Source organism: Pseudopipra pipra, chromosome W (assembly GCF_036250125.1).
Source record: "Pseudopipra pipra isolate bDixPip1 chromosome W, bDixPip1.hap1, whole genome shotgun sequence".
NCBI lineage: Eukaryota > Metazoa > Chordata > Aves > Passeriformes > Pipridae > Pseudopipra > Pseudopipra pipra.
The window spans coordinates 7,116,368-7,142,572 of record NC_087580.1 but is presented as its reverse complement, the minus strand read 5'-3'; the positions used below and the strand labels follow the sequence as shown (position 1 = coordinate 7,142,572).

The 26,205-nt window shown below is 54.2% G+C and overlaps 2 long non-coding RNA genes across 2 annotated transcripts; both read left to right on the top strand.

The window, feature by feature from the left end:
- Positions 1 to 6,115: 6,115 nt before the first annotated feature.
- On the top strand, positions 6,116 to 25,519 carry LOC135405924 (uncharacterized). Its single transcript, XR_010426100.1, has 3 exons — positions 6,116 to 6,209; positions 6,466 to 6,602; positions 25,312 to 25,519. It is a non-coding gene; the product is annotated as an uncharacterized LOC135405924 (long non-coding RNA).
- LOC135405744 (uncharacterized) lies at positions 15,831 to 16,659 on the top strand. Its single transcript, XR_010425994.1, has 3 exons — positions 15,831 to 15,924; positions 16,278 to 16,422; positions 16,534 to 16,659. It is a non-coding gene; the product is annotated as an uncharacterized LOC135405744 (long non-coding RNA).
- Positions 25,520 to 26,205: the final 686 nt, after the last annotated feature.

The window sequence follows — 26,205 nt, the reverse complement described above, 5'->3', positions numbered from 1 at the left end:
CGTGGGAAGCAGCAGCTCTCTCCTCTCCTCCTGGCAGCCCAGCCAATTGACCAGCACGTAATGGAAGAGGGGGTAAATGTCTTCACAGAGCTGCACTTCCCGGCTGCCAGGGAAGGGGTGTTGCTCCTGGGTGACATATTTGGACCATTGTTTCACAACTGTGCCAGGAGAAGAGAAAAGGGAGCACTCGAGAGTCTGCAGCCAGGAAGGTTCCTTGCACCCTCCCCCAAGCCAAGCTTTCTGGGCAGTCCCAGGCTCAGCCCAGGACCAGCTCTGGATCCAGGCTCAGCCTGTGCCCTGAGGTATCTGGATTCAAACCCCTGGCTGTTTCTCTCCTCCTCCCCATTGCACCTTTTCCTCCTAAGTGGCTGTTCCCCTCCAGCCTCTTCCACTGCACCCCTGCACTTCCCCTTCCATGTACTCACCCTTTTAACCCTAAAGCACAGCCAGGGAACAAAGTCATGGGAAGGGACCCGGCAGTTCCTCCACCCCAGCACTGGGGAAGAGACCCTGCAGCTCCTCCACACACAGCACTGGGGAAGGGACCCTGCAGCTCCTCCACAGCAGCACTGGGGAAGGGACCCTGCAGCTCCTCCACAGCAGCACTGCCACATCCTGCCCACAGAAACCTCCCAGGCTTCCCCCGCTCCTCCTGCTCACTCACAGCAGTTGGGGATCTCCAAAGCCTGACCTTGCAGCAGGCTGACACTCCCCATGTTCCCTCTGAGATCACAGGGAGGCATCCAAGGTCACTCCAGCCCCATCCCCGGGATCCCGGCCAAGGAGCCGACACTCAGCACTGCAGACGGGCACAGGATCCGGCCCCTCCACACCCGACTGGGCACAGCAGGGCGGGAGCGGCGTTCCCAGGAAGGGGATGCACCGGGGGCTGCAGAGAAGGCAGAGACAGGCACTGAGAGGAGGAGGGAGAGACACAGGAGGCTGGGGCTGTTCCCTGGCAAGGCTGGGGCTGCTGGGCCGTGCTGGATGAGCCAGGGGGTGTGGGGAGAGCTGTCTTCCTAAGGGGGACCCAGAGGAGCCCTTGAGGCAAATGAGGAGGACAGAGAGGGGCAGAGACCCTGCAGGTTTTTCCCAGCGGGTTCCCACCCTGCAGGAACTGGGATTGGGCTGGTAAGGCAGAGCAGCCAGCTGGCCCTGGCTCAGAGCAAGGAGGCACAGCAACTTCGTACCCCCAGTCCAACAGGGAGCTTTAGAGAAAGGGGAGGGACCTCCCCATGACCGCAGACCCCTGCCCAGACCAGGGGACCGAGAGTGCCGTGCCGGAGCTGCGGCCACTTTGCCCAAGGTGAGGAGCAGCCTCACCAGGGCCCTTCCCCGTGGCCTTCAGGTGGCTCTGGAGCTTGGACAGGGCACAGTGGGAGCAGGAGTGGGCCAGAGCCACCCAGATGTCACTCACAGCTGCCGTCACATCATCTGTCACCCCCTGAACAAGCACCACGGGACAAGCTCGTGGCTTCCATTATCTGGTGGTTTGACACTGTAATGGAACTACAGTGCTATTTTTTCCTGTCCTGTATGTTCTTTGCCCACAGAAATAGGGAAGGTCTCCTTTCCAGGATGAAGCCATCCCAAATGTCCCGTTGCTCTGGTGGCAACTCATGGAAGTTGTTCATTTCTGCAGCTTTAGTTGCAAGCTGTTTCCTTCCACCTCTGCCTTGGGCTGCTGAGGCTGCACCAGCAGCTCCACTGTGCAGGGAACAGAGGCTCTTTGGCTCTTTGGTCCCTTAAGTGTCAGCTCATTTGGATCTTCCTCTGGAAACCACCCTCACAAAACCTCCTATTGATGCATAGATAGCACATAACAGTGACAATGGGAAACTGATGTCCAGTTAAAAATTCAGACTTCCTGGAGCTGGGGACTGTCACTTCTTAACTTCATTTGCTGCCCCTTGTTTCCCTCACCTGCTGGAACACTCTCAGCACCCTGTCTCTTATTATACCCAGAGCTATTCTGGGGTTAGGTTGCCAGCTTTTGAGCAAAGCTCTATTCTAACTGAGAAAGTTTTGGGTAGTCCCATTTCTGGAGAAAATTTATTTATTCTAGGATTCTATGATTGATGAGGGTTTCCTTTCTTCAAACCTTATAGGTTATGTCCTGACTTCCTTCTATTTCTTTTTTGGACCCAATGAATCCTGCTTTATTGCCAGCTGGGGTCCTATCTGTGCAGGTACTACTGAATATGGAACAGTTCTCCTGTAGTTGGGGGGGGCTCTTTTGTTATGTTTTGTTTTTTAATTAATTTCTTAGCAGCTGTATCAGGGAGAGTTTGGAAGGATGCTGAAACTGAAACCATCCACTGTTGAAAACTCAACCAAACCAATATTTATTATCAAGAGGTGGCCAACAAAACGAAAAAAAAACAAGAGAGAGGAAGGAGGAGAAAAATAAGCCCTCAGTACAACTCCCCCAGTCCCCCAGGTGTTGTTTCTGAAGTTATCTCACCTCCCCAGAATGCCCAGAATTGCCCAGAGCAGAAGCTGCACTCTGGGACAGTCGGCAGGCTCACAAGGTCGCAGCGTCCCCGCAACAGGCAACGTTGTCCTTTCAGGTGAAGCTTGTGTCTCCCGAGCACGAGCCATCAGCTTTTTACCCAATTAATTGGTGAGGTCTGCCTGGGCAGGTGTGGCCAGCACCACCCAGCCAGAGGCCTTCAGTCCCTGCCAGCGTTCTGGAAGCGCTGCCCCTTTTGCGCACGCGTGTGTCCTTTGGAATTCCCCCCACACTTGCACGCTGTACTTCAGGGGGTCTGGGGCCATACTTCATCCCCCTCCTCTTCACTTTCTTCTTCAAATGCCCTTGGAAGGCCATCAGCCAATTATAAGACACCAATTAATTGCAGTTTGTACAAAACGCCTCCTTCAAGGTCCAAGTTCCCGTTTTTCAGTGCTTGTTTTCTCCTAACTGGGCAGGAAAAGGAGAGACTGTCCCAGGTGGCTGGGCCAAAGACAGACCAAAAGTATCAACATCTAACACAACCCTGATACATCCGCAAAGAAAAAGGGAAATTTCTTCAGCCTGTTTGCAGTGCATTGTAGTGTCCCTCCCCTGAGAAAGCTGGTGCAGAACCTCTGGGCCTTCACTTGGTGTTGTCATTGGGACAAAGTGGGACAAGATGTGTTTGAAAGTTTCTTCCTGCCCTGCTGTGTGCTGCCTGTTGGCTGGTGGAGCAGCAGAGCAGAAATTCACTGTTGGCATCTGGCAAAGCAGCAGGAGAGAGCAGTTGTGAGGGGAAGGGGGGTGAGGTGTCTGCTCTTCAAGAGGGACAAGACAAAGGAGTTGGGGAATTGTCCTGGAACTCTGGCCTGGCGGGCTTGGAGCGCTGGGTGGGCATTTCTTGAGAGCTGTGGTGGCCCCACTTCGTCCTGAGCCTCATTTGATGGCAGTGTGTCCAGAGGCAGCCCGGCTCCAGGCTGAAGCAAAAAGCCAGAGCGGGTGATGCGGGAGCTGCTCCAGCGCCTACCGCAGCCTGCGGCCCGGTGGGAGCGTCCCGGGCCCTGCCCCGGGGCGCCCTGAGGCGGGGCAGTGCCCACTCCCGCCGGCCGCCCTCACAAGGCCCAGGCCGCCTCCTTCCCACAAGGCCCAGCAGGGCCGCCCTCACACCTGCCCCGCCCTGCCCTGTCCCGCCCGGCCCCACCCTGCCCCATGGCCTCTGTCACACCCCACGCTGACGTGCTGAGCCTTCCACCAGCCATTGTGACGCCACAGGCGCCAGTCGGGCACGGCTTTGTTGGTGCCCGCAGCCGGCGCCCAGAGCTGCTGTAGCCTCTCGGGGAGCAGCAGCACATCCCGCTCGGGGAGCATTGCGCGCCTGCATCGCCGTCTTGGCAGCTGCAGGCCACGACCACTGCGCAGGGCGACCTCGTCTGCCTTGTGCTTTCTACCCTGTGCCCGTCCTTATTCTCGTCCCCTTTGTCACCCTCCCCCTAAACCTCGCCCCGTCCCATTCCTCATCCCCACTTGGCTCCCGGCAGCCCGCCGGGGCCTTCTTGCCCTTCCTGCTGCTGGGAGCTCCAAGCAGGGCCATGCCGTGGCTTCTGAGCAAGAAGCGACGGCAGTCGCCCTCCAGCAGCCCCAGTGGGCAGCCCTGGGCTGCCACCAGCTCCAGCAGCGCCTCCCAGCTCCGGGAGCAGGGGCTGGGCAGGCTGCACCGCGCGGCCGCCCGCGGTGACCTGGGCTGGCTGAGGCGCTGGCGCTGGTACGTCAAGGTAGTCGGCATCGACAGGCCAGACCAGGAGATGCGGTGAGTTCTGGGCCACGCTGATGGCACACCTTGGCTGCTCCTGAGCCAAGCTGCAGTAGTCCTCGGCAGCCCTCTCTTAGGGACAAGGCTTGAAAAGTGACATTTGCCCTGTCAGCTGGGACAGGGAACTCTTGAGCTTTTCACTGCTCGGAGCTGCCGGCCGGGCTCCAGCGCTGTTGCAAACGCGTGTTGCCCACCTACCCCTTGGCCGTGCTCTCTCTGCAGGGCTGTTCTGCAGCTGCTCGGCCCTCACCTGTTCTCTTCTGCCCTCTGGCTCATCAGGGCAGGGTTGCAGCAGCAGCAGCAGCAGCAGCAGCAGCAGGAGCAGCAGAGTCCAGGCAGGGTCCCCAGGGTGCTGGGTAGAGACACAGCTTGGGCTCGTCCTTTGTCTGTCTGGGTTAAGAGTGTCTGTTTAATTTTTAGGACACCTCTACATCTGGCTTCAGCCAATGGCCATGCAGATGTCGTCAGATATCTGCTAAGAAAGAACAGCCAGCCCAACCTCGCTGACAGCTTCAAGAGAACAGCCCTGATGAAGGTGTGTGGAATGCCTTCTGAGCTTGGAGGTGGGGCTCAGTGCTGGGGTGTTAAAGGGGAGGTGTCTGGCAGGATTCCTTGCAGGGCAGGGCCATAGAAACACACCTATTGCAATGGGCACAGCACAGCCTCTGTTAGCTGATCTTTGAAGATGGTCTTCTATGGCAGCACTCAGGAGCTGAGGGAGTTGTGAGAGAGGGGGATGGAAAAGTTGGAAGTCTTTCCCTTTTGGTGTGTTGTTGCCAGGCAGTCCAGCAGGAGCAGGAGGAATGTGTTGCTGTTCTGCTGGAACACGGTGCCGACCCCAATCTGGCAGACGCTGACGGCAACACTGCCCTTCACCTGGCTGTCCTCTCTAAAAACACAGCTGTAGCAGGGCTGTTACTGGAGCATCATGCCAACAGTGATGCTCAGAACCAGGTAACCTTGGCACGTGGCTAAAGCTGCTCTTTCCAACAGCTGCAGAGCTTGTCTGTGTCTTTCTAATGGGGATTCTTTCTCCTTTTAGTGGGGATTTACCCCCTTGAAACTTGCAGCCTTGCAACAGCACGAGGAGATTCTGGAGTGCCTTGTGAACAAAGCAGCTGACAGGCCTGCTCAAGGCCAGGGGGAAAGGTGAGGGCTTTGTCAAAACAGCCCCCGGGTGTTCTGGGTAGTCTGCAAGTGTGACCCAGACGAGGGGCGTGGCAATGAGCTGGGAAAAAGAAGGAGCAGCCCCGTGGAAGCAGTTCCCCGTGGGACTGGTAAATGCAGGTCTGCCCTTGGCTGCTCTCGTACCTCAGGGGCTCTCGTCCTTTGCCCGCTGAGGTCTGCAAGAAAGCCTTGTCTGTGGTGCCCTCCCCACACCCAGAGCCAGAGCCCCGGGGAAACTTGCCAGTAGCTCAGCAGCGGGGCTGCTCTGCAGGCCAGGGGGGTTTGAGGCACGGCAGAGTTGGGGCGTTCAGTGCTCTGAAGGGAAGCGTTGGGGGAAAGAGAAGCAACACTGTCCCAGGGGACACGAGGGGCTCCGAGCACAGAAGGAGAAAACTTCCTGCCATGGAGATGGTCAGGGGGTCGAAGGGCTTGCCCTGGGAGTTTGTGCAGCCACATCGGGGGGACTTTGAAGAGCAGTGCAAGGAGCCCTGAACAGCATGGCCTGAGCTGGTAGTTGAGGCTGCTTTAGGGAGGCCCCTTGGAAGAGAAATTCTCCAGTGCTTCCATGGACTTGGCTTTGCTTTCCCGGAGCTTGTAGGAAAGGGGGGAAGAGCTGTTTTGGGAGCAAGCAGGGGAAAACTGATGCAGGGTCAGACATGTTTCCGATGAAATGTTGCATGCTTTAGGAGTGCTCTTGTGGTTCCTGGAAGCCATGGGGCTCACCTGGAGGAAGATAATCTGCGCTTGCAGGAGGAGCTGGACAGGGCTGGCGCGGAGGTATGGAAAGCCTGTCCCCACAGGGAGAAACCTGGGGGTGCCTGTTGCTTCCTATCCATCCTGAAAACGGACAAAACAGTGTTCATTGTGTTCATTGGGGAGTAGAAGTGAAGCTTTGAAGGGACTTGAATGGGTTGCAGTTCTTTGGGCAGAGGGGATGCACACAGACATGCAGCACCTGAGTTCTTCAGCAGCAGCTGGCTCCTCTCTGGAAAAGCTCCCCTGACAACTGTGGATTCTTCCCGTGGTTTTACAGCTGCAGGAGGAGGAAGAAAAGCATCTTCAGTCTGAGCATTGTGTTCCTGACTTGAAGACTGCCTTGGATGCCAAGAAAAGAGAGGCAGTAACTTCCTCCCAGGAACTGCAGGACCTCCTGGAAGAAGACGCGCAAGAGTAAGAGAGTAACCCAGTGAAGCGAGGGGTCTGTGGCTTTGGGGGATTGGGTGGAAACAGGGGGAGAGTCAGTGGGATTTTGAAGGACACTTCTGCTGTGGCTTCTGTTCCTCAGCACAGTTTGTCTGGCATTGGCTTTTCTGGTAATAAGAGCTGTATTTCTTCTTAAGCTTTGCCAGTGAGAACAGCAGATTGGAAGCCACTGTCCAGCAGCCAAGCGAGAGCGTTGAAGCCCTTCCGAGAGCCCTGCAAGCCTCTGCCTCAGTAAGCTGGTGCTAAATTTGCCTTTTTGTGACTCTTGAGCCTAGTTGCCTATTTCTGTGGGGCAATTGCCAGATGAAGTTTTCCTGCAGAGCCTGGGGAGCTCAGTTTCTGCCTTCTCCTCAGCAGAGACTGCTCAGAAAGCAGCCTGGTCCTTTCCCCAGCTGCTACAAAAGCCCTGAGGGTATTTGGTGTGCTGGACACTGGAGGAATTCTTAGATTCTAAATGAGGAGTTTCATCATGAGCTCCAAGGGAGCTGGAAGTATTGCTGCCAGGAGTGTCTCCCAAATTCTTAAGTAGGTGTAAAGTTTCTTCTTTCTGTCGGGGAATCTTTCAAGTGTTTCCTAGGCTGGTTTCCAGTAGATGATAAATACAGTTGCCATGGCCACCCCCTTGAGAGGTTTTCCCAGAATTCACTGCCTTTAGACCATGCTGAGTTTCCTTTTCTTTTATTTTTCTGTGTCCAGGGTGGTGAACTTTCCCAGCAGCTGGACATGGAGCCTGGAACAGGCATGCAGCTCGAGGCCCCAAACCAGGCTTTGCAAGAAGAGCTGTCCACTCTGCTTGGGAAGTGTGAAACACTGGAGAAGAGCAAATGTCAGCTGCAAGAAGAGGTGACAAAACTCCACCACCATTTGGAGACTTTGGTGCTGGATGGCAGCCAAAGAGAACAGTGTACAGGAGAGGTGGCAGAAGGAGCTGACCAGGAAAGAAGTCCAAAGCTACAAGAGGTCAGCCTCGTTTTGCAAGTAAGTGAATTTCTCCCCAGTGTCCACAGGCTCTTCATTAGGAGCTTTGAAGCAGAGTGCTCATTTGGGCTTCTTTCCCACTGCAAAGAATTGTTTGCCCTGGTAGCTCCTGGGTTGTGCCTTGATTGCTGCTGGGAGTGAGGAGGCAGAGCCGCCTCTCTGAGTAAGGCTGGGCCCTTGGAACTGGGTGTGTGCAATTTTGTGCTGGGCAGAGCTCTCTTTTTCTTGTGGTGGTTGAAGGTGCACTGTCTCCTTCAGGCACAGGCAGCCCACCAGGCCCCACTAGGACAAATCGAAGACAGTCATTGTGATTCCATGAGAATCCAGTTGGAAGAAAGGATTAGAAATGTGGAAAGTGAATTGGAGAGGATCAAAAACTCCCAACAAGAGAGTGCTTCTCATAAAGAAGCAACACAGGGAGGGATGGAAATGTACAAAGAGCTGTATGTGGAGGAAGTGAAAACCAGAAGATGCCTTACCAGGAAACTGGAAAGGTAAGTCCATGCTTGTTTGGAGAGGTAATAAGAGACTCCTTTTTCTTCCTGCATTTTCCTTGGGAATCCATCTTCTCCATCTGGCCAGCATTATTGCCCTCCATTGGCCACCAGGGTCTGATGGAGTTGCCAAGACACTCTCCTTGATGTTTGAAAAGTCGTGGCAGTCAGGGGAAGTCCCAGGTGAGGGGAAAAAGGGAACCCCACTGTGCCCATCTTTGAATGGGGTAGAAAGGAGGGCCCTGGGAACTGCCAACCTGTCAGCCTGCCCTCTGTGCCTGGGGAGGTGATGGAAAAGATCCTTCTAGAAGCTCTGTCAAGGCACGTGGATGACAGGGAGGTGATTGGAAGCACCAGCACAGCTTCCCCAAGGGCAAGTCCTGCTTGACCGACCTGGTGGCCTTCTAAGATGGAGTGACTGCCTCAGTGGACAAGGGCTGCCCATGTCATCTCCCTGTCATTCTGGGAAGCCTTTGACACAACATCCTTCTCTCCAAAGTGGAGAGAGACAGACTGGATGTGTGGACTGTTAGATGGATAAGAAATTGGGTGAACAGTCCCATGCAGAGGTGGTGATCAATGGCTCAGAGTGCTGAGGGCCATCAGTGCCGAGTGGTGTCCCTCAGGGGTCTGGATTGGGCCCAGTGTTCTTTAATGTCTTCACTAATGATCCAGAGGAAGGGCTGGAGTGCGCCCTCAGCAAATTTGCAGCTGCCACCAAGCTGAGGGGTGTGGTTGACACAGGTGATGCCATCCAGAGGGCCCTGGTCCAGCTGGAGAAGTGGGCCCATGGCAATCTGCTGATGGTTTACCAAGAGCCAGTGCAAGCTGCTGGCCGTGGCTCAGGGCAGCCCCTGTATCAGTGCAGGCTGGGGGATGAAGAGGGGCAGAGCAGCCCTGCCGAGAAGCCCTTGGGCTGGAGGAGAGGCCGGACATGAGCCGGCGATGTGCGCTCGCAGCCCAGAAAGCCAATTGTGTCCTGGGCTGCGTCCAAGGCAGCGTGGCCAGCGGGTGGAGGGAGGGCATTCTGCCTCTCTGCTCTGCCCTTGGGAGAGCCCAGCTGGAGGGCTGCATCCAGCTCTGGGCTCCTCAGCACAGCAAGGACCTCCAGCTGTTGGACTGAGCCCAGAGGAGGCCACCAAGGTGCTTGGAAAGATGGAGCACCTCTGCTAGGAGGAAAGGCTGGGACAATTGCAACCCTTCAGCCTGGAAAAGAGGAGGCTTTGGGGTGACCTAATTGTGGCCTTTTGGGGTGAGAAGGGAGCCCACAAGAAGGATGAAGAGAGTGCATTTAAAAGAGCAGGTAGTGAGAGGACAAGGGGGAATGGCTTCAAATGGAAAGAGAGTAGGTTTAGATTTGATGCTGGGAAGAAATTGGTTGCTGTGAGGGTGGTGAGGAACTGCAACCGGTTGCCCAGAGGAGCTGTGGATGCCCCATGGCTGGAAGTGTTCAAGGCCAGGTTGGATGGGGTTGTGAACAAGCTGGTCTGGTGGAAGGTGTCCCTGCCCAGAGCAGGAGGCTTGGAACTGGATGATCTTTAAGGTCCCTGCCAAGCCAAGCCATTCTAGGCTTGGATGCTGTCTGTGCTGTTTCTGTGAGACCGTGGGGGAAAGGCTGGTTCTTCCTGTGTTTCATGGTTTTCTTGACTAATTTGCTGTGCAGGCTGGAAAAGCTTCTGAGGATAGAGAGGAGGAAACTCCGGGTTAATGAAGAGAAAGGAAGTCAGTCCCAGCTGGAAGAAATGAAGAAGAGATATTCTGAAAAGGTCAAGGAAGTTGAAAGATTCCAAAGAGAGGTGAGCTGTGCTCTGGGTGGGGCTCTTTGGTTGTGGTGTTCCTTCTTTGGAAAGCTGGGGGATGCTTTCCCTCTATTTCTTGTCATGTGGATGTTTTTATTCCCTTGGCTGCATTTTGGATGTGATGGGCTTTTCTTAATGCTCCTCCTGCTGTTCCAGTGGGAGATGACTCGAACTAATCCAGAGGTAGTTCTCCTTCTGGGGAAAGATGCAAATGTTGAGGGCAAAGCAGTAGGTGTAAGGGCTGATGGAGGCCAGGCTGTCCTGCAGAGGAGGGGCAAGCCAGGAGTGGCAGCCAGCCTGGCAGGGTGCGTGAGCTGAGGGGCCAGGGAGCCGTCCCACAGGCCCTGAGCAAGAAGAGCAGAACAGGTCCCCTGAGAGTGAGCGGGGTCAGCCAAGAGTGCAGATCCCCCGGCTGGGCCTGAGGGATGGGCAGGTCTGCCGTCCTGGCAGGACATCACGTCCGTGGGCTGAGAGCAGTGGGGCCCAGCTCAGGCCTGGCTGCAGCTGGAGGGAGGCTGTGACAGCGTCCTCTGGGTGTGCCAGATGAATTGCTGCCCTGGCAGAGAGGGGAGGAACAGCGCTGTCACTGGCAGGGCACCATCAGCCCCTGAGCCCTGTCTCAGGCACGAGCTGAGCAGGAGGCACTTGAGGTTTGGCTTTTCTCCACAGTGTTGTTGCTGCCCAGGGCCCAAGGAGGACAGGGGCCTCCCAGGGGAAAATCTGTCCCTTCTTGCTCACGGGGAGCTGTTTCAGCCCATCCTGTGGCGGGGAGCCAGAAGGACTGTTCCCAGCAGTGCTGTTGAGGCTGCTGTGCCTGTGCAGCAGTGGCACAGAACCTCTGATCCCTTCTCCGCTCGTCACTCGGATCCGTTGCTGAAGCGGCGTCTGTCAGAGCCACGCTTGGGTTTGAAGGCATCCCTGTAGAATGGCTTCCTGCCTTTGCAGTCATTCCTTTGGAGTCCAGAACCTTGGAGCATTTTTGCATGAGGAACTCCAAAAGGCTGGGAAGCTGAGGAATCCTATGGCAAATGATGGGAAAGCTGTTCTTGCTGGAAAAGAAAAGCCTGGTTGCACTTTGTGTCTAGTCCTGAGCCAGCAGATGATGAATAAAGTCTCCCTGGGCACCCCCTTTTGGGGTTTTCCCAGAATTCACCTCCTTTACACCACACTGAGTTCCTTTTTTGTTCTTTCTGTCTGCAGGTTGCTGAACTTTCCCAGCAGTTGGACAGGGAACATGAACAGTGCACGCAGCTGGAAGCCAAAAATCAGGCTTTGCAAGAAGAACTGTCTGCCCTGCGTGGGGAGTGTGAGAACCTGGCCATGGACAAATGCCAGCTGCAAGAAGAGCTGGCAAAACTCCACCATCATTTGGAGACCAACGTGGTGGATCGCAGCCAACTCGAACAGTGCAAAAGAGAGGTGGAAGAACAAGCAGACCAGGAAATAAGACAAAAACTCCAGGAAGTCAATGAGTTTTTGCAAGTAAGTGAATTTCTCCCCAGTGTCCACAGGCGCTACGTAAACTTCTCTTGTGGCCATGGTTTTGGTCTTTTTCTTTTCTCCTGTATTCTGTGGGTTAGCTTCTGTCTTTGCTGAAGGCAGTGGCAGAAGGCAATCTGGTTGGGCAGGAGTGCTGTCATGGGTGTGGAATGTGGCGGCAGGTCCCTGAATCCAAAGGCTGCCCAAGGCAGATTCCCACTTTGCAGTGCTTGGGGGGATCTCTGTGCGCTGCTCTGCTTCTCACTGCTCATCCTTGAATGGCTTTGGCAACTTCCAGCTGTCATGGCCAGACCTACAGGTGCTGCTTTGTCCTTGTAGGGGGGAAGGTGCTCAGAAAAGGAGTCACTGAAATTCCAGGGATGGCAGGGAGGGGGTGGAGGTGGAGGTGGAAGCTCTTCTTGTCTTTGAAGAATCCTTTTGGACATGCCCTGTCCTACAGACCCAGTGTCTCTTCATTAGTAGCTTTGAAGCAGAGTGCTCATTTGGGCTTCTTTCCCACTGCAAAGAATTGTTTGCCCTGGCAGCTCCTGGGTTCTGCCTGGGTTGCTGCTGGGAGTGAGGAGGCAGAGCCTCCTCTCTGAGTAAGGCTGGGCCCTTGGAACTGGGTGTGTGCAATTTTGTGCTGGGCAGAGCTCTCTTTTTCTTGTGGTGGTTGAAGGTGCACTGTCTCCTTCAGGCACAGGCAGCCCACCAGGACACCTTAGAAGAAATCAGAGCCAGTCATGTGGACTCACTGAAAAAACAGTTAGAAGACAGAATTAGAGATCTGGAACGTGCACTGGGAAGGACAAAAAGCAACCAAGCAGAAAGACCTTTTCAAAAGGAATCCACCCAGGCAGAAGTGGAAAAGTACAAAGAGCTGTATCTGGTGGAAGCCAAAACCAGAAAAAGCCTCGCCAAGAAACTGGAAAGGTAAGTCCCTGCTTTTTTGGACTGGTAAGAACAGACTCCTTTTTCCTCCTGCATTTTCCTTGGAAATCCCTTTTCTACATCTGGCCAGCATCAGGTGTGACAGCAGAACGTGGCATCTTTGTGGGGAAAGTTCCTTCAGAGCCTTCCCTTCCTCAGACCTGTCTTCCTTTCTCTTTAGAGTTCCAGCAGTAACCCCACAGCAGCACCACTCTGGCATTATTGGTGTCTTTTCAAGTTGAGGTTGTTTTAGCAGGCAGTCTTTTTGCCAGTCTCTCCTCTCCTCATGCCGTGGGTGACAGAGAAGATGAATCTTGTGCCCTTTCCTGTTTGAATAAGGAGAGGCCTCTGGGAGAAGAGAGTTGGATTCTGTGAATCCAAAATAAGGCGGCTCTTTCTTGGCTTCTGTTTTGGCAGCGGGTCTGAGGGTTGAGCTTTCCTTGAGAAGGCCAGGGTAGGCCAGAGTTCTTCTGGAGGTGACACTGGCTGCTCCTTGCACTTGGTGTGATTTCTTAGAAACAGGCCCTGTGAACAAGCTCAGATCAAAGGATGTGCTTGTTTTGGACGCTCTTCATGCCCTTGGCTTTTAGAAGTCGAGTAGTAGCCAAGGCTGTGGAGGGGAACTTTGCAAAAGCCTTCCTGCCAAAGATGACTCTGTGTGTGCTTGTGAATGTTTCAGAGCTACTGAGAGACTTGCAGTGGCCAACACCAAGCTCTTTTTGGAGCGCCACAGAAGCAGATCTGCAGTCCCAAGCAGCGCTGTCAGCGGAGTTCTGGCTGCAAGTCCACTTCTGGATTCACCTGGCCTGGGACATGTTGGCATCAGTTTGGGACTGAGCAGAAGTCTGGCTCTCAGAACACCACCCAGACACCTGTGGTAAAGCCCAAGACTTCTGCTCATCAGGTTGGTACAGATTTTCCAGAGTGGTCAAAGGCCAAAAAGATTGAAATGGAAGCAATGAGCTGTGGAACTCCATTCTTTTCCAAGAGAAACTGTGGGAAAGAGCTCTGTGGCACAGGAACCTCCCACCTAAGTTCTACCCTAAATTTACACATAGTAATCTTCTGTAGTCTGTGGGGTTTGGCAGGAAGCCAACTCCAACCGGCTACAGATGGTTTTGGTGTCAGCAGTGGGATTGTTTTGGTTCCTTTGCTTTTGTTGTGGGAACATTGTCTGGGAAAGCTGCCAAGAGCAGGTTTGTTTGTCAACATCCACCATTGTTTTGGGACACTCCTGGGAGAGCTGCCAAGGAGGATTTTGTTTATCTAAACATAGCTTTGTTTAGGAACAAGGAGAAAGAAAAATAATAACAATGGCCTTTTTACTAATTTTATTCCTGATTCTTGCTGGTTTTGTGCCTGTCCCAGGACATCCTGTAAGGGACCGTTCAGATGGATGGAACAAATTGCTTCCTTTCCTTAATTTCGACATCCACAGCCTAGTAACCAGTTTCCTTAATGGTGGCCTTCAAGGTTTCGTAGCAAAGACTCCAAGATCAGCTCTAACCCATCCCTACATTGTTCAGCGACAATGATCCTAGTGGTGAAGGCAGCGAAAATGCTACTTAAAATTGGAGAGGTGGTGCTGCATTGGTCCCCTTGTTGTACGAAAGGAATCGCTGGAGCTTTGGGGACAAGAAGTGCCAACGGCCACGACAACTGTACACAGGCAACAGTATCGGAGGAACCGAGATGCTGTGACCCCCATCCATCCATCCAGTACATCCATGACATCATTGTGTGGGGGACACAGCAGAAGAAGTTTTCGAGAAAGGACAGAAGATCATCCAGATTCTCCTCAAGGCTGGTTTTGCCATCAAGAAGAGTAAGGTCAAGGGACCTGCCCAAGAGATCCAGTTCCTAGGGGTGAAATGGCAAATGGACGACACCAGATACCAACAGACGTCATCAACAAGATTGTAGCAATGGCTCCACCCACAAACAAGAAAGAAACCCAAGCTTTTCTGGGAGCCATTGGCTTCTGGAGGACGCACATCCCAGAGTACAGCCAGATGGTGAGCCCTCTTTACTTTGTGACCTGTGAAAAGAACAATTTCCAATGGGGTCCTGAACAACAACAAGCTTTCAGGCAGATCAAGCAAGAGATTGCACATGCCGTGGCTGTTGGAGCAGTCAGGACAGGACCAGTGTTGTCATGGTTTGGACCTTGTTTTCCCCCAGAGGCTAAAAGAAGTGGTAGACCCCAAGGGGTGGAAACCCTTAGAAGTTTTGAAGTTCTGCCCAATGGGTGCTCCTGCAGAAATGTAAACATATCACAACCAGACCGGAAGAGAAGAGTTGTAGTTTTTGGTTGTTGAGGAGAGGTGGCCATGTTGTGAGCCACGAGGTAGGGGCTCTGAGCCCCTTGGGGCCTCTGGCCCCCTCCCAGCCCCTGGCTAGGGGCTGCAGGGACCTGGAACAGCATAAAGCTGGGCTAGGTGCCTGTAGTTATGCTGGGAGACGTTTTTCTCCATGGGCACAGACAGCAGCCGGGACTGACCAGAGAAACGGTGGCAGAGAGCCAGAGAGATAAGACCTGAACTGGAGAAGCAGCAGAAGCAACATGCAGCACTGCAGAGAAGACTCCTGGAAGACAGAGCCAGGAGAAAGAGAGCCAGCAGCTGAGAGACAGAGTTTGGGGTAAGACTGATACCAGATTCCCCAAAACTCCCTTGGAGACCCTCTTGGAGAAGAGGGACATGGACTCCTATTTTAGAGGAGCCTTGGAGTATGCAGCACCGGAGAGAGAGAGGAGCTGAGAAGCTCAGAGCGTCCCGGGAGCTGGACCGGGACGGCCAGATGGAATGCGGGGGGAGTTGACCTTGGCTCCCCCCCCTTGCACTGCTGCCGCAGTGGCAGCCTGAAGGCAGGGCACAGAGGCCCTGCAAGAAGGAGCTGAGTCTCCTGCAAGAGATACCAGACCGTCACGAAGACCCCCCCGTGTCTTCGTGATATGACGTGGTGATACGACCTTGTCTGGGGTTACGAAGCCCACGGAAGACCCCTCGGTTGAGGCGATGGGGCCAAGGGAGATTGGATATCTCCCTCGTTGAGTGCTGGAAGAAAGCCAGCTATCAGCTGCTGCATGTGGAGAAGACAGACAACCTGCTGCCTCAGAAGATGCTGCTGCTTAAGGACTGGAAGGGATCTGTCCTTCTTTCCCTCCTGGACTTTTATTTGGAGGGGAGAAGAGATCTGATCATTGTAAATACCATATGTCATGGTAGAGATAGTTTGTGATCATGTGTATAATGTGATGTTATATTTATTTGTACAGTCGTAATATATTCCCTTTCCCCCACTTTGAGTCTGGTGTGTTTTGTCTGGAAAAACCCATCTCACATTAGGTTGAGATGTGGGAGGGGGGATGGAGCTAGGGAATTGGATTTTGGGGCTATCTCAAACCATGACACAGAGGTAAAGAATGTGCTCTACTCTGCAGCTGCAGATAAAGGTCCCTCCTGGAGCCTCTGGCCAAAGGTGCCTGGTGAGACGTGAGGGCGACCACTGGGTTTCTGGAACCGAAGCTACAGAGGTTCTGAGGCCAATTCCACCCCTGAGGAGAAGGAAATCTTAGCAGCCTATGAAGGCATATGAGCAGCTGCAGAGGTAATTGGTACCAAAGCACAGCTCTTCTTGGCACCCCAGATGGGACCCCAGCATGCAAAGTGTAACTAGATAAGGGAAAAAGGGGTAGGGTTTATCCATTTTAGGGAAAGGGTGGCCAAAAGGGAAATACTGCAATGCAGCAAACTTTGGCCAATGGGGGAGCGGGGTCTAAGGATACAGACATCAAGGGGAGTTTTCATCAAACAATTTCAGGGGACAAACAAGGGAAAAACTACAAGAAATGTTAAGACACAACCGTAAAACTCGAAAGGCATTGGGTCTGAACTTCTTGACAACTTCATCCAGGGCTTTCATCCTCTGGAGGGTCGCACATTTCTTGTTGTCTTCTCCAGCTTTCAGATTCAGCAATGTCCTCACTCCTGACAGACCAGGGTCCCTTTCCAGAGTAATGGAGGAGCACCGTGATTTTTTAATCCAAAATTCCCGGATTTGAATGAAATGCTCTGGAAAGGCTCTGGAAATCATTGGGTGTTCACAGTGAGTCTCTGGTTTCCCATCCCCTGCTTCAGATGTGAAAACATGTTCCTTGCAGTCAGAATGTAAACTCATCAGCTCCAATAAACTTGAGCACTATATCCCATCATCCAGATCATCAATGAAGATGTTCACCAGGAATTGCTGATCACTGGCCTCCAGCTGGATGTTGCACTCCTGATCACCACCCCGGCCAGCAGATTTCAACCAGCCTGCTGTCTGCTCATCCAGCCCATACTTCATGGGCCTCTCTGTGAGGGAGCCCTGTCTGTGTCCACTAGTACACACATTCATTTGGATTTTAATGAATCAAACAGAAGTGAGAGTTTTAAGAGCAGAATTATTTTTCAAAGGGAAATAGAAGGGTAAGAGTTTTCAATTTTAATGATCATGTTTTACATGATGCTAATTGACATCTAGTAGAAATGAGAGAGCACCTTAAGAGACAAATCTACATTCTCTATTTATGCCTCTGAATTACAGGTATGGCTTTGATGGAACGAGTGCCTTCAAGCTCCACTGGCAGGCACTGTTTGAAAACTATTTGGGTGATTTTTGATAAGAAATGAAAGATGCAACAGCAGGAAGCCATTCAGCAATCCCTGACAAGGGAGGTCCACTGTCAATTGCTGGGAGGGCCCCCACCTGTTTCTTTTAATGGTGCTCCCAAATCCCACCCCTTGGGCCTCCCATCCCATCCTTTTTGGTCCCCTCAGGCATCTCCTCCCCAGGATCTGCTCTGTGTCCTACCCAGGGTCCCCAAACATCCTCCCACTGATCATTCCCAAAGCTTTTCTTTCCAGACCTTTGCCTTTCACCCAGGCCACTGCCCTGGTACCTCCCAAGACCATTCCTTGCCTCCCTCTCCACTCCCAACCATCTCCCAGTGCCCTCGTTTTTGTCCTCCTCCATCCTCCTCCTCCTGTCCCCACCAAGCCTCTCCCTTGCAGTCCCCATGTCCCTACACTTGAATTCCTTTCCCCTCCCCTGCACCCTACACAGGGCCCCTTCAACACCCCAATCCCAGTCCCGTGGGCTTCCCAGTTCCCCCCAGTTCAGCATCTTTGGGTCCCCCCCAACCTCCTCCCCCCCTCCCTGCAGGCCCTGAATTCCCCTGGCTCTCCTTGTCTCCATCCCCACCCTGGGCCCTGCAGGCACAGGGCTTGGAGGTGAAACTGGGTGCAGTGGGAGCAGGGGGAGCAGAAGGGATTTTCCCCCTCAGACGGGGGCAGCCCTGGGCTGGGGGGGCTGGGGACACCCGTGTCCCTCCCCCAGCCCCACAGGAGCCAATCCTGCTTAACCCTTTGCTCTCCTTGCCCAGGCACTCTTGGCAGGAACCCAAAATGATCTGCGGGAGGTGAGTGGGCCGGGGGGACTGGAGGGCATCCAGTCTGGGAACTGGGGGACACTTTGGTCCCCCCATCCCTCACCTGGCACCGGGGACATCCCAGTGACCAGCCAGGGCTCCTGGTCTCTCTCCAGCTGCATTTAGTGGACGTTGGGATCCTGAAGATGGCTCAGGTGGGTACCAGGAGTTCTGCCTGAGTCGGGTCCTCCCCTCACATGGCCATGACACTCCCAATCCATCCCAGTCTGCCCCAGTATACCCCAGTGCACCTTCCCAAGGATCCCATTTCTTCCCCCAGGCTCCCAATACATCCCACTGCACCCAGGGTGTCTCTGAGCCTGTCTTTGTCCCCAGCCCCCTGTGGTTGAGAAAGTGGTGGGTCTTGTTGGTGAGAAACGTGTGGCTGCATCCCTGGATGTCTGAGGTGAGCAGTGCCTGCAGGGAGAGGGGTCAGGACAAGGCCCCTCTCATGTTCCAGTGGACTTTGGGGGTGACATTTGGGGCTCTGTCTTTCAGGACTGGTGGTGACACCCGTGCCCTGTCCCCCTCCAGCACCATGAAGAGATGATCATCCCTGGAAGAACTCCCTGCTTTCCCTCAGAGCCCAGGGGCATTTTCCCAGAATGATCAATAAATCCCTTCAGCAAAGCTACTCTGCTTGATCTTGTGTGTGTGTTCCCATCTCCATGTGTGTGTTCCCATCTCCATGTGTGTGTTCCCATCTCCATGTGTGTGTTCCCATAGAATCACCACTTCCCTGGGCAGCCCATTCCAATGGCTGATTACCCTCTTTGTAAAGAAATTCTTTCTAATATCCAACCTAAACCTCCCCTGGCACAGCTTAAGACCATGCCCTCTTGTCTTGCTGATGGTTGCCTGGGAAAAGAGACCAACCTCCACCTGGCTACACCCTCCTGTCAGGGAGTTGCAGAGAGTGAGGAGGTCTCCCGTGAGCCTCCTCTTCTCCAGGCTGAACAGCTCCAGCTCCCTCAGCCTCTCCTCACAGGACTTGTGCTTGAGTCCCTATCCCAGCCTTGTTGCTCTCCTCTGGACCTGCTCCAGGACCTCAATATCCTCCTGATCTGAGGGGCCCAGAACTGGACACAGCACTCCAGGGGTGGCCTCACCAGCACTGAGTCCAGGGGAAGAATCACTTCCTTGGACCTGCTGGCCACACTGTTCCTGAGCCAGGCCAGGATGCCATTGGCCTTCTTGGCCACCTGGGCACACTCTGGCTCATGTTCAGCTTCCTGTCAATCCAAACCTCCAGGTCCCTTCCTGCCTGGCTGCTCTCCAGCCACTCTGTCCCCAGCCCAGGGTGCTGCAGGGGGTTGTTGTGGCCAAAGGGCAGGACCCGGCCCTTGGCCTGGTTGAACCTCATCCCGCTGGAATGAGCCCAACTCTCCAACCTATCCAGGTCCCTCTGCAGAGCCCTCCTGCCTTCCAGCTGATGGACACTCCCCCCCAGCTTGGTGTCATCTGCAAACTTGCTGATGATGGACTCAATCCCCTCATCTCATCATGACCAGTCTTCACAAATGAAGATTTGGGAAAGGTCTCCACCCACATTTGTTACAAGCGCGCTGGTGATACAGGGCTTTGCAAATGCAGGTAAGGCCTTCGAGCCTGAGCAATGGATATTTTAGGTGAGACACAGTGTGCGCTGAACTGAGCCCACCCTTTAATCCTGAGGTTCATCTGCCGGGGCCGAGCGAGCTTGGACGGTGGCAGCGAGGTCCTCAGGACGTAGGTTTGTTTAGAGTGACCTTCTCTTAGATGGATGACCAGGTCGAGAGCAAAACGGCCTCAGAGCTTTTTCCAACACACTCACCCCTTGCCTCCGTTAAGGCAAAAAGTGAAGTGCCACTTTCCAAGGAGAGGAGGGGAGAAAAAAACCCCTCACGCCCCCCCCCAGCCCCAGGGAGAGCTGTCAGGCTGGAATGTAGTTCTGCCAGCCAGCTCCTTTGGGTAGGTAATCACCCAAGGCAGAAAACTGTCCTCCCCATTCAACATCCCTCCCCCACAGGCAGCAGGGGAAAAAAAATTCCCGTCCGGGTTTTTAGAACAAGTAAACCCGTGACACTGGGGAACAAATCCCCCAGTGTATTTCCCCCATCTCTACACTGTCAACTCCTTTGAACACCAGGCTGGGCAGGGATTCTTACTGTCATTGGATCTCTGTGAACACAAACAGAGCTGTCCTTGGGGGCTGAATGACTGCAAGGCTCATAAGTTAACACAGCAGTGAGGACTTGTGCTCCACATGCCAGCAGCTGTGCCACAGGGAACTGTGTTACTGGTAAATTTCACTGAATCTGGCCCAGTGCTACAGACAGAGCCCATTCATCCTGGGTTTGATCCTACTAATCATCCTAATAACCATCATCCTGGTTTTGCACCTACTAATTTTCTTCTCATCGAAACCCCCTTTCCATACTTGTTGGGTTTAACAGCCTTTGCAACACCTTGCAAAGCACAATGACACAAAAGAGCTGGTTAATATTCAAGGATCACTTCCATCAAGCTCAAGAGAGTTTCATCCTAAAAAGCAGGAAATCAGGCAGAAATTCCAGGAGGCCTGCATGGATGGCTTGACAAGGAGCTTCTTGTTCAAACACAAAAAGGAAGCTTACAGAGAGTGGACGCAAAGAAAGAAAACAGAAATATTATCTGGGCATGCAGGGATGAAGTTGGTAAAGCCAAAGCCCAAATGGAACTGAATCAGGCCAGTGATGTCAGAGACAACAGGAAGGACTTCTTTAAGTCTGTAGGTGACAAAAGGAAAAGCAGGGAAATTGTGGGCCCATCTCTCAACAAGATGGGGGAGCTTGTTCCACAGGACAGGAAAAAAGCAGAAATACTGAATGTCTTCTTTGCCTATGTCTTTCCTGGCTTTTCCCAACCTTCAGGGATCAGGACAACTGACTCTAGGAAACCCTGTTCCAGAACAGGCCTTGGACTAGAGCACCTTAGTCTTTCCGTGATTCTGTGCAGAGGGTGAGCAGTGGCCACCAGCAGAGCAGGGCCATACCCACAGTGCAGCCTGTGCCAAAGCACACACAGCATAGAGGGGCTCCTCCGCCAGAACCAACGGCAGGCGCCATCAAGACTCCAGGATGTGTCCTCGTTTTCTTCTGTTCCCCCTGCTGGCTTTGCTTCTCCCATTCCCCCATCCCAAGGCTGTCCCCTCTTCTTCCCTCTGCTTGCCTCTGGGACAGGTGGGGACCTGTCCAACTTTGGCAGAAAGGGCACGGCTGCCACAACTGTCCCGACATTTGAGGAGAACTGCTGCGTTTGGTGACAGAATTGGAGCTCTTTGGGCCTAGGTGGGAGGGATGAGAAGAGTCATATTTTTGAAGGCTTCTTAAGGCTTTCTTCCCGGGCCGGGAGTTCAGACTTCTCTCTCTGCCCTTGCTCAGAGTGCATATGAGTCTGGCAGACATCTTCAAGGCTGAAAGAGAAGCCAGGCCTGAAGGCCGAGCCAGAGCTGTCCTCTGCTCCCTTCAGCTCTGCTCACAGCTGCATCTTCAGCCTGTCCCAGAGGCCAGGCAAATGTGTGCCCTTCCTCCGTGAAGGCTTGAAGCACAGTGGTGTTAAGATCATGGCCTCCAGGTGAGCTATTGCTGCTACTCAGTTGCCAGACTCTTGCAGTGCTTTCGAGCCCTCCTCTTTGTGTTCTGGGCAGAAGATAGTGGGTGAACTTCTGGTAGCCTTAAAACACAGGCAAATCCCTGATCCTGAGGGAAGCAGACTGGTTTGTAGCCTGCAGAAAAAAAGGGAAATTTCTTCAGCCTGTTTGCAGTCCACTGTAGCGTCCCTCCCCTGTGAAAGCTGGTGCAGAACTTGTGGTCCTTCCAACACTTGGTGTTGTCATTGGGACAAAGTGGGACAAGATGTGTTTGAAAGTTTCTTCCTGCCCTGCTGTGTGCTGCCCGTTGGCTGGTGGAGCAGCAGAGCAGAAATTCACTGTTGGCATCTGGCAAAGCAGCAGGAGAGAGCAGTTGTGAGGGGAAGGGAGGTGAAGTGTCTGCTCTTTGAGCTGACAGGCCTGCTCAAAGGACAAGACAAAGGAGTTGGGGAATTGTCCTGGAACTCTGGCCTGGCGGGCTTGGAGCGCTGGGTGGGCATTTCTTGAGAGCTGTGGTGGCCCCACTTCGTCCTGAGCCTCATTTGATGGCAGTGTGTCCAGAGGCAGCCCGGCTCCAGGCTGAAGCAAAAAGCCAGAGCGGGTGATGCGGGAGCTGCTCCAGCGCCTACCGCAGCCTGCGGCCCGGTGGGAGCGTCCCGGGCCCTGCCCCGGGGCGCCCTGAGGCGGGGCAGTGCCCACTCCCGACGGCCGCCCTCACAAGGCCCAGGCCGCCTCCTTCCCACAAGGCCCAGCAGGGCCGCCCTCACACCTGCCCCGCCCTGCCCTGTCCCGCCCGGCCCCACCCTGCCCCGTGGCCTCTGTCACACCCCACGCTGACGTGCTGAGCCTTCCACCAGCCATTGTGACGCCACAGGCGCCAGTCGGGCACGGCTTTGTTGGTGCCCGCAGCCGGCGCCCAGAGCTGCTGTAGCCTCTCGGGGAGCAGCAGCACATCCCGCTCGGGGAGCATTGCGCGCCTGCATCGCCGTCTTGGCAGCTGCAGGCCACGACCACTGCGCAGGGCGACCTCGTCTGCCTTGTGCTTCATACCCTGTGCCCGTCCTTATTCTCGTCCCCTTTGTCACCCTCCCCCTAAACCTCGCCCCGTCCCATTCCTCATCCCCACTTGGCTCCCGGCAGCCCGCCGGGGCCTTCTTGCCCTTCCTGCTGCTGGGAGCTCCAAGCAGGGCCATGCCGTGGCTTCTGAGCAAGAAGCGACGGCAGTCGCCCTCCAGCAGCCCCAGTGGGCAGCCCTGGGCTGCCACCAGCTCCAGCAGCGCCTCCCAGCTCCGGGAGCAGGGGCTGGGCAGGCTGCACCGCGCGGCCGCCCGCGGTGACCTGGGCTGGCTGAGGCGCTGGCGCTGGTACGTCAAGGTAGTCGGCATCGACAGGCCAGACCAGGAGATGCGGTGAGTTCTGGGCCACGCTGATGGCACACCTTGGCTGCTCCTGAGCCAAGCTGCAGTAGTCCTCGGCAGCCCTCTCTTAGGGACAAGGCTTGAAAAGTGACATTTGCCCTGTCAGCTGGGACAGGGAACTCTTGAGCTTTTCACTGCTCCGAGCTGCCGGCCGGGCTCCAGCGCTGTTGCAAACGCGTGTTGCCCACCTGCCCCTTGACCGTGCTCTCTCTGCAGGGCTGTTCTGCAGCTGCTCAGCCCTCACCTGTTCTCTTCTGCCCTCTGGCTCATCAGGGCAGGGTTGCAGCAGCAGCAGCAGCAGCAGCAGCAGCAGGAGCAGAGTCCGGGCAGGGTCCCCAGGGTGCTGGGTAGAGACACAGCTTGGGCTCATCCTTTGTCTGTCTGGGTTAAGAGCGTCTGTTTAATTTTTAGGACACCTCTACATCTGGCTTCAGCCAATGGCCATGCAGATGTCGTCAGATATCTGCTAAGAAAGAACAGCCAGCCCAACCTCACTGACAACTTCAAGAGAACAGCCCTGATGAAGGTGTGTGGAATGCCTTCTGAGCTTGGAGGTGGGGCTCAGTGCTGGGGTGTTAAAGGGGAGGTGTCTGGCAGGATTCCTTGCAGGGCAGGGCCATAGAAACACACCTATTGCAATGGGCACGGCACAGCCTCTGTTAGCTGATCTTTGCAGATGGTCTTCTATGGCAGCACTCAGGAGCTGAGGGAGTTGTGACAGAGGGGGATGAAAAGTTAAAAGTCTTTCCCTTTTGGTGTGTTGTTGCCAGGCAGTCCAGCAGGAGCAGGAAGAATGTGTTGCTGTTCTGCTGGAACACGGTGCCGACCCCAATCTGGCAGATGCTGAGGGCAACACTGCCCTTCACCTGGCTGTCCTCTCTAAAAACACAGCTGTAGCAGGGCTGTTACTGGAGCATCATGCCAACAGTGATGCTCAGAACCAGGTAACCTTGGCACGTGGCTAAAGCTGCTCTTTCCAACAGCTGCAGAGCTTGTCTGTGTCTTTCTAATGGGGATTCTTTCTCCTTTTAGTGGGGATTTACCCCCTTGAAACTTGCAGCCTTGCAACAGCACGAGGAGATTCTGGAGTGCCTTGTGAACAAAGCAGCTGACAGGCCTGCTCAAGCCCAGGGGGAAAGGTGAGGGCTTTGTCAAAACAGCCCCCGGGTGTTCTGGGTAGTCTGCAAGTGTGACCCAGACGAGGGGCGTGGCAATGAGCTGGGAAAAAGAAGGAGCAGCCCCGTGGAAGCAGTTCCCCGTGGGACTGGTGAATGCAGGTCTGCCCTTGGCTGCTCTCGTACCTCAGGGGCTCTTGTCCTTTGCCCGCTGAGGTCTGCAAGAAAGCCTTGTCTGTGGTGCCCTCCCCACACCCAGAGCCAGAGCCCCGGGGAAACTTGCCAGTAGCTCAGCAGCGTGGCTGCTCTGCAGGCCAGGGGGGTTTAAGGCACGGCAGAGTTGGGGCGTTCAGTGCTCTGAAGGGAAGCGTTGGGGGAAAGAGAAGCAACACTGTCCCAGGGGACACGAGGGGCTCCGAGCACAGAAGGAGAAAACTTCCTGCCATGGAGATGGTCAGGGGGTCGAAGGGCTTGCCCTGGGAGTTTGTGCAGCCGCATCTGGGGGGACTTTGAAGAGCAGTGCAAGGAGCCCTGAACAGCATGGCCTGAGCTGGTAGTTGAGGCTGCTTTAGGGAGGCCCCTTGTAAGAGAAATTCTCCAATGCTTCCATGGACTTGGCTTTGCTTTCATGGAGCTTGTAGGAAAGGGGGGAAGAGCTGTTTTGGGAGCAAGCAGGGGAAAACTGATGCAGGGTCAGACATGTTTCCGATGAAATTTTGCATGCTTTAGGAGTGCTCTTGTGGTTCCTGGAAGCCATGAGGCTCACCTGGAGGAAGATAATCTGCGCTTGCAGGAGGAGCTGGACAGGGCTGACGCGGAGGTATGGAAAGCCTGTCCCCACAGGGAGAAACCTGGGGGTGCCTGTTGCTTCCTATCCATCCTGAAATCGGATAAAACAGTGTTCATTGTGTTCATTGGGGAGTAGAAGTGAAGCTTTGAAGGGACTTGAATGGGTTGCAGTTCTTTGGGCAGAGGGGATGCACACAGACATGCAGCACCTGAGTTCTTCAGCAGCAGCTGGCTCCTCTCTGGAAAAGCTCCCCTGACAACTGTGGATTCTTCCCGTGATTTTACAGCTGCAGGAGGAGGAAGGAAAGCATCTTCAGTCTGAGCATTGTGTTCCTGACTTGAAGACTGCCTTGGATGCCAAGACAAGAGAGGCATTAACTTCCTCCCAGAAACTGCAGGACCTCCTGGAAGAAGACGCGCAACAGTAAGAGAGTAACCCAGTGAAGCGAGGGGTCTGTGGCTTTGGGGGATTGGGTGGAAACAGGGGGACAGTCAGTGGGATTTTGAAGGACACTTCTGCTGTGGCTTCTGTTCCTTAGCACAGTTTGTCTGGCATTGGCTTTTCTGGTAATAAGAGCTGTATTTCTTCTTAAGCTTTGCAAGTGAGAACAGCAGATTGGAAGCCACTGTCCAGCAGCCAAGCGACAGCGTTGAAGCCCTTCCGAGAGCCCTGCAAGCCTCTGCCTCAGTAAGCTGGTCCTAAATTTCCCTTTTTGTGACTCTTGAGCCTAGTTGCCTATTTCTGTGGGGCAACTGTCAGATGAAGTTTTCCTGCAGAGCCTGGGGAGCTCAGTTTCTGCCTTCTCCTCAGCAGAGGTTGCTCAGAAAGCAGCCTGGTCCTTTCCCCAGCTGCTACAAAAGCCCTGAGGGTATTTGGTGTGCTGGACACTGGAGGAATTCTTAGATTCTAAATTAGGAGTTCCATCATGAGCTCCAAGGGACCCAGAACTATTGTTGCCAGAAGTGTCTCCCAAATTCTTAAGTAGGTGTAAAGTTTCTTCTTTCTGTCAGGGAATCTTTCAAGTGTTTTCTAGGCTGGTTTCCAGTAGATGATAAATACAGTTGCCATGGCCACCCCCTTGAGAGATTTTCCCAGAATTCACTGCCTTTAGACCATGCTGACTTTCTTTTTCTTCTTTTTTTCTGTGCACAGGGTGGTGAACTTTCCCAGCAGCTGGACATGGAGCCTGGAACAGGCATGCAGCTCGAGGCCCCAAACCAGGCTTTGCAAGAAGAGCTGTCCACTCTGCTTGGGAAGTGTGAACAACTGGAGAAGAGCAAATGTCAGCTGCAAGAAGAGGTGACAAAACTCCACCACCATTTGGAGACTTTGGTGCTGGATGGCAGCCAAAGAGAACAGTGTACAGGAGAGGTGGAAGAAGGAGCTGACCAGGAAAGAAGTCCAAAGCTACAAGACGTCAGCCTCGTTTTGCAGGTAAGTGAATTTCTCCCCAGTGTCCACAGGCTCTTCATTAGGAGCTTTGAAGC